Source organism: Bombina bombina, chromosome 4, assembly GCF_027579735.1.
Source record: "Bombina bombina isolate aBomBom1 chromosome 4, aBomBom1.pri, whole genome shotgun sequence".
In the NCBI taxonomy this organism is placed as follows: Eukaryota; Metazoa; Chordata; class Amphibia; order Anura; family Bombinatoridae; genus Bombina; species Bombina bombina.
In genome coordinates, this window is record NC_069502.1 from 243,065,429 (window position 1) to 243,081,180 (window position 15,752).

Genomic DNA, 15,752 nt, shown 5'->3' on the forward strand with positions numbered 1-15,752 from the left:
AATTTATTCTTTATTTTAGGCTGTGACTCAGCATGGCTCATGCTAGAAGGTCTAGCACGAGTAGAGCAGGCCGTGCTGAGGAACGCAGCTGGCCTGAGAGGGATGAACGACACCATGCAGGCCCTGCTCCGGATTCAGGACTTGACTCTGCGTCAAATAATGCGATTAACTTCAAGGCCTGAATCTGGAGCTGGACATGCACAGGACAATGAAGAGGATGACCAGTAAGTGGAGGATCTGGAGATGCTCCAAGGTCGCAGATAAGAATCCTCTGTCCACATGTTGATGTTTTGTTTTATTGTTGCCATTTGGCCTTTTTCAAAGTTTATTGTTGTGCCTGTTGCACTCTTTTACCTTGTCATATGTCTCCAATGGGGCTATGCTGGCCCTTGGCAACTCTCTTCATGGACTGTGATGCACTGTGTTACCTTGTCATATGTCTCCAATGGGGCTATGCTGGCCCTTGGCAACTCTCTTCATGGACTGTGATGCACTGTGTTACCTTGTCATATGTCTCCAATGGGGCTATGGTGGCCCTTGGCAACTCTCTTCATGGACTGTGATGCACTGTGTTACCTTGTCATATGTCTCCAATGGGGCTATGCTGGCCCTTGGCAACTCTCTTCATGGACTGTGATGCACTGTGTTACCTTGTCATATGTCTCCAATGGGGCTATGGTGGCCCTTGGCAACTCTCTTCATGGACTGTGATGCACTGTGTTACCTTGTCATATGTCTCCAATGGGGCTATGGTGGCCCTTGGCAACTCTCTTTATGGACTGTGATGCACTGTGTTACCTTGTCATATGTCTCCAATGGGGCTATGGTGGCCCTTGGCAACTCTCTTCATGGACTGTGATGCACTGTGTTACCTTGTCATATGTCTCCAATGGGGCTATGCTGGCCCTTGGCAACTCTCTTCATGGACTGTGATGCACTGTGTTACCTTGTCATATGTCTCCAATGGGGCTATGGTGGCCCTTGGCAACTCTCTTCATGGACTGTGATGCACTGTGTTACCTTGTCATATGTCTCCAATGGGGCTATGCTGGCCCTTGGCAACTCTCTTCATGGACTGTGATGCACTGTGTTACCTTGTCATATGTCTCCAATGGGGCTATGCTGGCCCTTGGCAACTCTCTTCATGGACTGTGATGCACTGTGTTACCTTGTCATATGTCTCCAATGGGGCTATGGTGGCCCTTGGCAACTCTCTTCATGGACTGTGATGCACTGTGTTACCTTGTCATATGTCTCCAATGGGGCTATGGTGGCCCTTGGCAACTCTCTTCATGGACTGTGATGCACTGTGTTACCTTGTCATATGTCTCCAATGGGGCTATGGTGGCCCTTGGCAACTCTCTTCATGGACTGTGATGCACTGTGTTACCTTGTCATATTTCTCCAATGGGGCTATGGTGGCCCTTGGCAACTCTCTTCATGGACTGTGATGCACTGTGTTACCTTGTCATATGTCTCCAATGGGGCTATGCTGGCCCTTGGCAACTCTCTTCATGGACTGTGATGCACTGTGTTACCTTGTCATATGTCTCCAATGGGGCTATGGTGGCCCTTGGCAACTCTCTTCATGGACTGTGATGCACTGTGTTACCTTGTCATATGTCTCCAATGGGGCTATGCTGGCCCTTGGCAACTCTCTTCATGGACTGTGATGCACTGTGTTACCTTGTCATATGTCTCCAATGGGGCTATGGTGGCCCTTGGCAACTCTCTTCATGGACTGTGATGCACTGTGTTACCTTGTCATATGTCTCCAATGGGGCTATGGTGGCCCTTGGCAACTCTCTTCATGGACTGTGATGCACTGTGTTACCTTGTCATATGTCTCCAATGGGGCTATGGTGGCCCTTGGCAACTCTCTTCATGGACTGTGATGCACTGTGTTACCTTGTCATATGTCTCCAATGGGGCTATGGTGGCCCTTGGCAACTCTCTTCATGGACTGTGATGCACTGTGTTACCTTGTCATATGTCTCCAATGGGGCTATGGTGGCCCTTGGCAACTCTCTTCATGGACTGTGATGCACTGTGTTACCTTGTCATATGTCTCCAATGGGGCTATGCTGGCCCTTGGCAACTCTCTTCATGGACTGTGATGCACTGTGTTACCTTGTCATATGTCTCCAATGGGGCTATGCTGGCCCTTGGCAACTCTCTTCATGGACTGTGATGCACTGTGTTACCTTGTCATATGTCTCCAATGGGGCTATGGTGGCCCTTGGCAACTCTCTTCATGGACTGTGATGCACTGTGTTACCTTGTCATAAGTCTCCAATGGGGCTATGCTGGCCCTTGGCAACTCTCTTCATGGACTGTGATGCACTGTGTTACCTTGTCATATGTCTCCAATGGGGCTATGGTGGCCCTTGGCAACTCTCTTCATGGACTGTGATGCACTGTGTTACCTTGTCATATTTCTCCAATGGGGCTATGCTGGCGCTTGGCAACTCTCTTCATGGACTGTGATGCACTGTGTTACCTTGTCATATGTCTCCAATGGGGCTATGCTGGCCCTTGGCAACTCTCTTCATGGACTGTGATGCACTGTGTTACCTTGTCATATGTCTCCAATGGGGCTATGGTGGCCCTTGGCAACTCTCTTCATGGACTGTGATGCACTGTGTTACCTTGTCATATGTCTCCAATGGGGCTATGCTGGCCCTTGGCAACTCTCTTCATGGACTGTGATGCACTGTGTTACCTTGTCATATGTCTCCAATGGGGCTATGGTGGCCCTTGGCAACTCTCTTCATGGACTGTGATGCACTGTGTTACCTTGTCATATGTCTCCAATGGGGCTATGGTGGCCCTTGGCAACTCTCTTCATGGACTGTGATGCACTGTGTTACCTTGTCATATGTCTCCAATGGGGCTATGGTGGCCCTTGGCAACTCTCTTCATGGACTGTGATGCACTGTGTTACCTTGTCATATGTCTCCAATGGGGCTATGCTGGCCCTTGGCAACTCTCTTCATGGACTGTGATGCACTGTGTTACCTTGTCATATGTCTCCAATGGGGCTATGGTGGCCCTTGGCAACTCTCTTCATGGACTGTGATGCACTGTGTTACCTTGTCATATGGCTCAAATATTCCTTATTTTTACAAGATTATTTATAAACGTTGTTGATGTTTTCTTACATACTAATAAAAGACATGTCATTGCACGAATCTTTGTCCTCATTCTTCATGTTTTTGTTTGAAAGCTCTAGTTTATCTTGTTGATCCTTAAAGGGACCTACCAAAAATAATTTAAAAAAAAAAATCATATATGTAAGACAATTGTAAATGACTTTAAGATTAACATCTCCAATGTAATCTTATTATTTGTCTTTATATATTTTTCTCTTAGCTTTATCATTGCATGATTATGATTAGCATAGTAATTGTTTTATATATGTATATATAGATTGTTATTTGTGTATATATGTATATTTCAATTTTCAGATCCATGTGTGTATTTAGAAACTCTGCATGAATTGATGCACCTTTAACAAATGATCTGAGTATTGATACAATGATATAATCCCTGTAAAGTGTTCATTTTATTGAAATAGTATTGTCTATGTGTATCCTCTTTTTAAAAACAAAATCATGTCCCTTTAAGTGATGGTGAGCACAATTGTTAACGAATGTATTTCCATTTCTAAAGCGTTTTTGTCCTTTTTACATGAACAACGACATATAATCTTATTAATAAACAATCTTATTGTAATGTTGACAGCACATGTATTTCATTTTCAATTCTATCTTATTGTAAAAGTGTAACCAAATAAATCTCTGTGTGTAATGCAAATATTTTAGATGATGAATATTTTTTAACAAATATGTTAACAAAATACTTCTCCTCCCATATATGGCTATAGGTAGGCTGACCATATTTAGACTTGAATAAATGACACGTTTAATCAATCCATGTATAACTATTGTTATTCCAAAACAATCAAAACATATCTTAAAACATCAATGGCATATGTATTTCTCATGTGTATCCTTTTAAATGTTAAAGATATACACCATAGCTATAGTTCAAGGGACAGTCAAGTCCGAAAAGATGATTCATGATTTGGTGACATTCCTAGATAGCAATCTAGACACATACTAGTTCCTAAAATATAAATCCATTTCTTAGTGATATGCCAAGCTGTCAACTGAGTCCTTGTATTGTCTGCGGTTTTTCAGCGATCTCGGATGCGCCATGTTGCTTAAGACGTCACCTGCCAGGCTGTCCAATGATTCCTTGTATTGACTGACGTTCTTACGTGATCAAGAATGTGCCTTTTATTGGATGGCGTTTTGACGCGATCAAGGATGCGCCTTTTTTTTGGGCGTTCTTACGTGATCAAGAATGTGCCTTTTATTGTATGGCGTTCTTACGTGATCAAGGAAGCGCCATGTTAAGACGTCACATGCAAAGGTAAAAAAACGTCTGATTGGATTACGTAGTCCCGCAATATTTGTTTGTGCACGTTAAAAACGTTTGTGACTGCAGCCAATTTTAAAAAACTTGCGAATATGTATTATTTGCATCATGTTACATTGTTGACCCGTAGCTGATAAAGACCACCACATTCTCTTTTGCTGGATGTCTGGTTGAATAAACGAACGAAAGCAAAATGTTTTCATGCATATGATATTTCGAGGCAAGTGCAAATCTCTATAGTCCATGTTGTTTAATATGTTTGTCAACAATGTTCCTTTTTCATAAAAATGACTGTTGTGTTTAATGTTAAAGATATCTAATTAATGAATATGCGCTGTTGTGTTAGAATAAAGTAATCAATATGCATTTATCTTTATCCTATGCTAAATATATGATGCTGACTTCTTCTAAATGTAATTTAGTTGTATATTTTATTAAAGGTTCATTAGACACTCACATTATAAATCAAAACCTTTTATTTTGTCTCTAGTTAGATAGTCCATTGTTTAACAAATACACGTTTCATTTTGCTTCTGTTCTAAGAAAATGTAAGTAATTTTCAATTATTCAATCTTCAATTATCCCCATTGGTTGTGGTCCAAAAAAAAAAACTGCTTAATCAATTCAGGATGATTCATCATCTGTCATATCCAAAGGGTTCATTGGTTAATAATGGTATTGATCCTGACCTTGTAGCAGTTAGTTATGCTTCTTTTGATGATGCGGTTGAGTTGATCAGGAGGTCTGGGAGAGGCGCTTTATAGGCAAAAGTGGACGTGGAGGCAGCCTTTAGTTTGCTCCCTGTTCATCCTACTTGTCATCACCTGTTGGGTTGCTTTTTTGATGGTCAGTATTTTGTGGACTTGTGCCTCCCCATGGGTTGTTTGATTTCCTGTTCCTGTTCAGTTTTTTTGTTGAGTGTTAGGCAGGTGTCTGGTTTTAATTTTTTGGCTCATTATTTGGATGAAATGTTGTTTGTTAGTCTCCCGGTTTCCCCTGTTTGTCAGTGTAGCTGAAGAATTTGGCATTCCAGTGGCTCAGGAAAAATCTGAGGGTCCAATGGTGGCACTACATTTTTTGGGTATCCCCATTGATTCGGTGAAGATAGAATGCAGCCTGCCTGGGGAGACATTCATTTATCTGCGCTTGACTTTGCAAGTGGCATTAGCCAAAAAAAAGCTTACTCTAAAAGAAATGCAATTTTTGTTGGATAAGATGTATTTCGCTTGTAGGATCATTTCCCATCATCAGTGGGAAAAAGTTCTTTGTAGGCGGTTATCATTGGCTTCAGTTGGGGTCAGAGAGTCTTTCCATTATGTGCATCTCACTCAACAGCTCAAAGAAGACTTGGTAGTGTGACTGATGTTTTTGGAGTATTTCAATGGGAGATCTTTGATTCAGATAGTTGGGGTCTTGGAGTCAGATCTTCAGCTGTTTACAAATGCCTCTGGTGCCCATGGATTTGGAGCCTTTTTGGGAGGTAAATGGTGTTCTGATTCGTGGCCAAGGGAATGGGTTCCAGTGCGTCTGACTGGAACCTTGTTTTTCTTGAACTATTTCCTTTGCTAGTTTATTTGAATGCTTGGACGGATATTCTTGGGATAAGAGGATTACATTTAATTCAGACATTATGGGGGTGTTAATGGCTATTAATAATCTGACTGCCTCTTCTCTGCATATTTTTTCTTTCCTTTGTTTGTTCTGGAATGTCTGAGGTGCAACGTGTACTTTAGAGCTGTTCATGTTCCTGGTAAGTTGAATGGATGCTCTTTCCTGTTTTCATTAGAACAGGTTCTAGGACTTGGAGATACTGGACACGGGATACTGGAGGCAGAGAAATTGGGGTTTCACTGGTTACTAGTGAACCACTGGCGGGATTTGTTTGCAGTGGTAAGGAATGCTAGGGGTCATTTTATGGGAAAAAAATGGCTGGGTGTGTTGTTGTGTTTGGATGGTGAATTGAAAGAAGGAAAGGGTGTCAAGGGCTAAGGTTGGAAGGTGGCTAGTGACTTTGGCCTCTAATTTATTGGGTTGCAAAAGGTTTGAGCAAGGTGATGGTAGACGACCGTTGTTTTTTTCTATTTTGCAGAAAGTGGTTGGTGTTTTGCCTAGGATTTGGGCTGATTTATAAGAAGTAGTGCTTTTTCGAGCAGCATTTGTTTTGACTTTTTTTGCAACTTTTCAATTTCTGATGTGGCTGTTGCGAACAGGCAGAATAAAGGTGGTATTTAGTTAGTGGATGCGTGGATCCATGAGGGTAAACTTTTTGTGTTATTGAGGAAATCTAGGACTGATCAGTTGCATGGTAAAGTGATCAAGTTGTCTCCTATTAGCGTAGAATGTGGCCCTGTCAAGTCTCTCTCTCTCTCTCTCTCTCTCAGGTTATAAAAAAAACAGCCAGTTGAAAATCATAGGATCAGATCAAATAATATCAATAAGTGCTTTATATAACTAAGACATAAAGGCTAATAGCCTAACTCTAGTGTAAATAAATCATGTATCATCTATATTGTGTAAACATGTAGAAATATAAAAGTGTTTTATTACATCAACTAATATTACAGCTATATCACAAAAATATCAGTAAGCACGGTAAGCACGGCTTGTTTCCCTTTGTTCCAACATGACTCAGATGAGGGGCTTGTTGAAAAATGTTTTTATCCTATTGTATCAGAGGGGTCGATAATGTTTACTAGACTCTATCACCTAGATTACGAGTCTTGCGTTAGGGTGAAAAAGCAGCGTTGAGAGGTCCCAACGCTGCTTTTTCCTAACGCTGTTATTACGAGTCTGGCAGGTACAGGTGTACCGCTCACTTTTTTTCTGCGACTCGAGCATACCGCAAATCCACTTACATAAATTGCCTATCCTATCTTTTCAATGGGACTTGCATAACGCCGGTATTACGAGTCTTGGAAAAAGTGAGGGGTACACCCTCTCCTGTCAAGACTCCTACCGCGTTTAAAAGTCAGTAGTTAAGAGTTTTATGGGCTAACGCCGTAACATAAAACTCTTAACTAAAGTGCTATAAAGTACACTAACACCCATAAACTACCTATTAACCCCTAAACAGAGGCCCCCCACATTGCAAACACTATATTAAACATTTTAACCCCTAATCTGCCTAACCAGACATCGCCACCACTTCAATAAATGTAATAACCCCTAAACCGCCACACTTCCACCTAGCAAACATTAGTTAAATATTATTAACCCCTAATCTTCCATCCCTAACATCGCCGACACCTACCTACATTTATTAACCCCTAATCTGCTGACCCCAACATCGCCGCCACTATATTAAATGTATTAACCCCTAAATCTAAGTCTAACCCTAACACCCCCCTAACTTAAATATTATTTAAATAAATCAAAATAAAATTACTACAATTAAATAAATTATTCCTATTTAAAACTAAATACTTACCTATAAAATAAACCCTAAAGTAGCTACAATATAACTAATAGTTACATTGTAGCTAGCTTAGGGTTTATTTTTATTTTACAGGCAACTTTGTATTTATTTTAACTAGGTACAATAGTTATTAAATAGTTATTAACTATTTAATAACTTCCTAGTTAAAATAAATACAAAAGTACCTGTAAAATAAAACCTAACCTAAGTTACAATTACACCTAACACTACACTATAATTAAATAAATTACCTAAATTAACTACAATTAATTGCAATTAAATTAAATAAACTAAAGTACGAAACCCCCCACTAAATTACAGAAAATAATAAAATAATTACAATTCTTTTAAACTAATTACACCGAATCTAATCCCCCTAATAAAATAAAAAAGCCCCCCAATATAATAAAAATCCCTACCCTATACTAAATTACAAATAGCCCTTAAAAGGGCTTTTTGCGGGGCATTGCCCCAAAGTAATCAACTCTTTTACCTGTAAAAAAAAATACAATACCCCCCCAACATTACAACCCACCACCCACACACCCAACCCTACTCTAAAACCCACCCATTCCCCCCTTAATAAAACCACTACCCCCTTGAAGATCACCCTAACTTGAGATGTCTTCACCCAACCGGGCAGAAGTGGTCCTCCAGACGGTCCAAAGTCTTCATCCTATCTGGGCAGAAGAGGTCCTCCAGACGGCCAGAAGTCTTCATCCAGGCGGCATCTTCTATCTTCATCCATCCGGAGCGGAGCGGGTCCATCTTCAAGACATCCTATGCGGAGCATCCTCTTCTTTCGACGGCGACTGGAATATTGACGGGTCCTTTAAATGACATCATCCAAGATGGCGTCCCTTCAATTCTAATTGGCTGATAGAATTCTATCAGCCAATATGAATTAAGGTAGAAAAAATCCTATTGGCTGATCCAATCAGCCAGTAGGATTAAAGTTCAATCCTATTGGCTGATTAGAACAGCCAATAGGATTGAGCTAGCATACTATTGGCTGATTGGAACAGCCAATAGAATGCAAGCTCAATCCTATTGGCTGATTGGATCAGCCAATAGGATTTTTTCTACCTTAATTCCGATTGGCTGATAGAATTGACTAGTCTTGATAAAGACCTCGTTTAGAGGTTGAAACGCGTTGACGAACCCTACAAACCAGCCCGATAATCTGCTATAGATAGGTAAGCTTAACTCCTAAATATTTTTGGAGAATTGTTCGCTTTGCCAGTCGTTTTCTCTTTTTTTCCTAACAGGTAAAAAGGGATATCTGTCTATACAAGTCCCCGGTCGAATAACCTATCTGCCCGTATTTTGGATATTCGTTGTATGGATTTATTTCAGATCTGACTGTTTCTAAATTGAACATCCTAAATTCCACATTCATTTGGAAAATACAGTACTTTATTTGAACTTTTAAGTTCCCCCAACAAAGTTTTATGTGTTTTTATTTTTCACCTTCAGCAACGTAGTCTCTAAAAAGACACTCTCTATCTATGCATTTATAGTCAGGAATTTTTTTTCTGACATTATTCCGAATTTTTATCTGTATTTTTAAAGTCTATAGTTATTGTGATACTATACATTTGTTATTGGATCACACATCTGTCATTGGATTGGCCAATCCATTTATAAATTGTTGTTGTTTTCATTTTATTATTATACATCCACCGGAATCTTTCATTTAGGAGCGCCGTCTCCGCTACTACTTAACTGACATCTTATGAATATTTCTCTATTATATATATCTCTACTAACGCATAACCATATGCAATCACTAATAATTTTTTTAACACCATAAGTGTGTAACTTGTTGGACCTCATTATATCCAACATATACAACAAAATTGGGTATTTATCTCTTCACCTTTACCTAAGCTTCATTTTCACTTAGAATACAGTTACCATACTGTAACATTTTTTCACTCTTTGGAGACACACCAAATTATTCAAAGCATATCGTTATAATGCCCTTTTAATTCAATTCTATACGTTACGTTAATTAACCAACCCTTATCTACTTATTTTGTACACTAGGAGTACTTTCACGAGTAACGTTTTCTCCGTGACAATCACACTTAAATAGAGCACCTGTCTCTAACTTTCGCTCCAACACTGATACATTGTATCATTCTAACTCTCGCTCTAACACTGATACATTGTATCATTCTAACTCTTGCTCTAACACTGATACATTGTATCATTCTATTCAATATCTTCACGGGATGTTGCTTATATTCACATAATCTGAGCTATTACTCTCCTAGATGTTCCCTGAGCAGATTCACTAGTATAATAGATATTATTAGGTATCCTTGTATTGTATTCTGTGTAAATTGTGCTATGCACAAGTGTTTTTTTTAAAAATTTGTGATTTTAACCTGATATAATTTTCTCAGATACATTCTTAAATGTATCAAATAGAATTTTGAATATACGGCTTAAAGTCATTGATTTCCTACATATATTCAGCAAGCGATTAGCTAATTTAGCTATTCACTAAATATAAAGTATAATTTACATCTTTGGTTAACCCTATCTGTCATTTTGCACAAGCTACAGAGAATAGTCTATTTCCATCAGCACAGACCAATTGCGATCTATAAATACATCGCTAAGTTATCTTTCATAATTAGAATATAAGTTCTATAGCCTCTCTGTGTGGTGCTCCTTCTAACCTCTTCTATCAGCTGCTATAATTTATAACAACTGTATTGGGCAGTCGTTTTTTCTAGAAGTTGAGCCAGTACTCTGATAATTTTTGGCGCTGTCCACTACAGATCACTCCTACATTTCAAAAACTTGTTGGTCATTTCATCCAAATAAATCTGTGATTGTGCAGGATTAGAATTGCTTCTTATTACTCTGACCATCTGTCCTTTAGGAATGAATCATATTAAGGATTGTGGATTGCTTGTAAATATAATGCTCATGGCATACTCCTCTATCAGACCAAACTCAGCCAGTAGTCTTGTTATCCCGGCGTCAAGCCAGAATGATAGGGAATATCCCAGAGCAGAGAAAGTTAGTAAGATAGGGAGGGTGGCACTCACCACAGGCAGGACAGTCCCCAGCGTCAATGGCAGAGCAGTCCAAGGGCACACCACAAGAATGGTCAGGCAGGCAGGGTTCGGCAACAGCAAAGCAGTCCAAGGGCACACAACTAGAATGGTCAGGCAGGCAGGGTTCGTCAACAAAGAGGCAATCCAGAACAACAGGGATTAATAAGCAGAGTAGTCAGACAGGCAGGGATCAGCAGCAGTATATCAGTCCAGCAATTTAAGGGTTAAACAGGCAGAGTAGTCAGACAGGCAGAGTTCAGCAGTAGTATATCAATCCAGCAATTCAGGGGTATAGCAGGCAGAGTAGTCAGACAGGCAGGGTTCAAACACATTAAGGCAGTATTGAAGTAACAATCTATCACACCCAGGAGCACACAAAGTAACACCTATACTTGGGCAGTGATAGATCGTTATAGAGGGACTTACATAGGCGCAGGATTGGCGCCACAAGAATCCGGAACCAGCATCTGAGAGAGAGGAGCGTGCGGCGATGATGTCAGTGCCGCACGCATCTGGACCTGACACAGCCCCTGGCAACGAGCAGAGAAGGAGACGCCGCTCCCCTAGCAACGGCTAAAGCGGCGCTGCGTGACAGTAGTATAGCGTTGAAATCTGTTTATTTGTGTAACAATGATGTTTCAAAATGATCTCCACATTTCATGATCCCTAGATTGAGGATATTGACCACTTCAAGGTATTGGGTTGCTTTGAACCTCAATGGCATCTGTAGATGGCTCAATTGCATCATTCACTGCTGTAGGTCATCCTCTGTTCATCGCCAGATCAGAAAAACATGTACTGTATGTAGATTTGCATGATGGAAACTTTAAAGTCCTCCATGTACAAATTGTCATACGATGAGGCCATATTCAACCCCATCGCTGTACAGTGTACCCGTAAGTTGTTGAATCCCGGATGTATGATTCCATCAGTGTCACTAAAGGCTGTAGGTAATGGTCCACCCATATGGCCAGAGGTAGTAACAAAGATCCCCTGGCAGACACTATAGGGTAAACTGGAGGTTTCTCAAGCCGTTTCTGCACCTTGGGTATGGTGTATAAAATTGGAGTGACTGGATGTGTCACCATCAACCAGTCATAGGTATCTCGATCTAACCCATCTTTTAAGGTTTCTTTGATCTCCAGCTGACATTTTAGTGTGGGGTCATCAGCAAGTAATTGATATACCTGATTATCTCGCAGCTGTGTGATGATGTCTTTCTTATAGGCACAGTAATTGAGGATCACAATAGCACCACCCTTATCTTCTGTTCTGATGACAATTGCAGGATCTTTTGCCAAATTATTAACTGCACATCTCTCCTCAGAATTCAAGTTGTGATAAATAAATTCTAGATGAAAACATATTGCATTCCTTGTGTGACCAGTCACATTTATGTCTTAATACTGGCGCTAGTATATACAGAATCAAAGATGCAAGGAAGCTTGCATCTTTAGTGAATCTTTTCTGATGGAGTAAATTGGAAGAAAGCTTTTTATTTCAGTGATCTTTGGAATTTAAGTAAATCCAACTACAGTATATATCAAATTGATCAGGTCTGGATGTTGGACCTCCATTCAACACCCGTTGTTCCACCACCGAAAGATCATGGTCACTTAGGTTGATCACTATGTTCTCCTCATTTTGCCAGGTAGAGGAGGTATTCTTGTTGTACCAACGCCTCCTGGGGTGTGGCCTTCTTCCTTTCATCTGTGTCCAAACCTTGTGGTCACCCTTTAAAAAGACTGTAAACCTGAAGATGCTTGTGTAGATTGCTAATGTGTCATAGGAGCATCTGAATCTGAATTAGAGCTGTGTAAGACCTCTACTTGATACAGCTTCTTATTTTTGAAAGTTGAAAGTGCAACTTTTAAAGGCTTTAAGCTGTGTATATCAGAAGTATCTTGATGTAACGATGGACCTTTTATGCAGTAATGCTCTACCCTCCTCCACAACAAACAATAGTATGTCCAGTGAACATTTGTTCAACACAGCACACAACCTTTACATTGCGGATTCTGCGTCCCTTTGGAATCCATTTCATCTTATGATATTCAGAGAGATAAACTCCATGGAGTTGCAAATCTGTTTCCCTTTTTTCAACTTCAATATGGATAGGTACATGGAGTTTAAAGATTACGTCCCAGTATCCTTTATCTCTGATTCAAACAGAATCCAGGTGGTTAAAACTTCAGCCCCTTCTACTTTAATTTGTAAATCCAATAGTGATCTAGGTATAGCTGAGTTATCCATTTTGTTCTGTGAACTTCAGGCCTAGTGTAGTTAAACACCACTTGTGTAATAGGTGAAGTGATGTGCTGCTGGGAGGAGGGGTTCCCAATTAAAGAAGGGTAGGTGCTGCACAAATATCATTAAAATCTCAATAGGGTGCACTCTCACTAACCAGGGATCTTCAGGACCAGGGTTCAATATACTATGTACAGCTTCAAGAGAGCTTCACTTTCTAGATTTAAATTCACTGAAAGCCTTTAATGTGACATTTTGGGGCTGTGACCCCTTCCTCAGACAAAATAAAATAAGTGACAATAAATACTGTATATACCTAAGACATAGAGGCTAATAGCTTTACTCTAGTGAAAATAAATGGTGTATAATCTATATCATTTAAAACATTTTTTTTACACATTTATACTTGGTGTAATAATTAATTTGGCTACTGCTTAGATTCTTTGATTATGTTTTAAATGAGCCCTTTGGTATAATCTGTTGGCCAAACACTGTATCCGTAGTGGACATGGTGTATGTTTATGCTTTGGTTGTAGTGATGATGACCAATCAGCAAACAGGTTATACCCACATGCCCATTATCTTTGCAAGAAGCTCTGGTCAGGTGACCTCAGGGCTCAAAATTTTAAGTCCTAGGCTACTAGCCTGGACAAAATGTTATTTGCAAACAAATCCAAATAGCAATACAAACTAGGAAGGCAGGGTGGCAGGCACTGCTAAAAACCAGGCGCAATAGAAAAATGTAAAAGTATATAAACTTTAATGAAAAAATATATATATAAAATACACGATAGGCATGACACAGAATAAGGGAGGAAAATAGAGAGATGGCGTTTCGCACCCCCTGCCATCTCTCTATTTTCCTCCCTTATTCTGTGTCATGCCTATCGTGTATTTTATATATATATTTTTTCATTAAAGTTTATATACTTTTACAGCTTGATAGAAAATGGAAGTTGTTGAGTGCAGAGAGCGTTGAAGTTATGGAGGTCATAGCAGACCTGGAGATTCTTTTTTTTATAATTATCATCTCTCCCTTCTTGCTCTTAACTATATTTCTCCCCTCCCTCCACTCTTCAATCTCTCTGTTTACCCTCTCCCTTCTCTCTCAGGCCATATCTTATTTTACACTCTTTCTTTCCCCACTCTCATATCTGTTCACTCTTTTTTTCTATAATTCTCTCTTAACTCTACCTTCTTCGCCGCTTTCACTATTCCTATCCAATATCTTTCTCTCTGCCCCCGTTTAACCTTTCAGTCTATGCACTAATGGGGTCCATAGTATCATACAGCCCTAGAGGAATAAAATATCCTTGCACATTCATGGATGTAATATCCCTTTAGATAATAGTTTAAAAACATAGCCCAAAATGTGTGTTTGTCAGTGCTGCTATAGGAATGTGCATTCTGCAAATACAATGTGCCAACTTTGCTACTTACGACATGCCACCAGACTTCAGACTCAACATTAACTAATTTTCATTCGCCACTGTTAAATTTCCACTCGCCAATGGTTAGTGGGCTAGTGGAAATTTTGAGCCCTGGACTGACCTTATAGATAATTTGACATTGCTATATACAGCTTATTAGTTTAGCTACTATATAAAGTAATACTATGGCTATTAGAATAAGTAGCATGCTGAAGGGACTAACACGGACACACTATGTTTAATCTGCAAGTATTTCTTATATTTCAACATTGGCCACTGCCTATGGTGCATTTCACAAGTATGGTGCCTTGTAAACATTTACACTCCCTCTGATGCAATAGATTAGATCCATTTTTGATAAACCCCTAATCTGCTGGAACAACATGAGTTTCAGTGTTCAGTGAGGGACAAGCCATGCTTAATGATATTTTTGTGATGTAGCTGTAAGATTAGTTGAGTTAAGAAATAATTTTTTAAAATGTTTACATGATATAGATGATACACTATTGATTTATACTAGAGTAAGGCTATTAGCCTCTCTGTCTTAGGTATACACAGCATTTATTGGTATTATTTGATGTGATCCTATGATTTTAAATTGGCTGTTTTTGTTATGCTGTATATTATGTCATTGCATATTATGTAAATATATACATCGGATGATACATTTGTATTGGTTGTGCACTTTGGGGGAGGAGCATTTACAAGCTATTTTAGCACTGTTTTTTTTTTGTAAAAGGGGTAAACATCACATTAAAGGCTTGCAGTGAATTTAAATCCAGAGAGTGAGACTTTCCTTTTACGCTGTACTTAGTATATTGACCCTGGTCATGAAGATCCTTGGATGGAATTCTATATGGAGGGAATTTTAAAATGATATATCTATTTGATTTTATTTTTAAACAGGTTTACAAGTCATTTAAATATTTATTTATCTAAAAGCATTTAATGCAATTTTATTCTCATATGTCTAATTGAAGTTGTATACATTTGTTTACTTGGAAATTTTTAATTATGAAAACAATAAAAAAATAAAAAAAAGACACTTACCATTGAAAGATGTTGCTACCATTGCTGATGTGTTTGAGTCCATCCCTTGATGAAGCAATAATTTTCTAAAAAGAAGCAAATGTTTTATGCGTG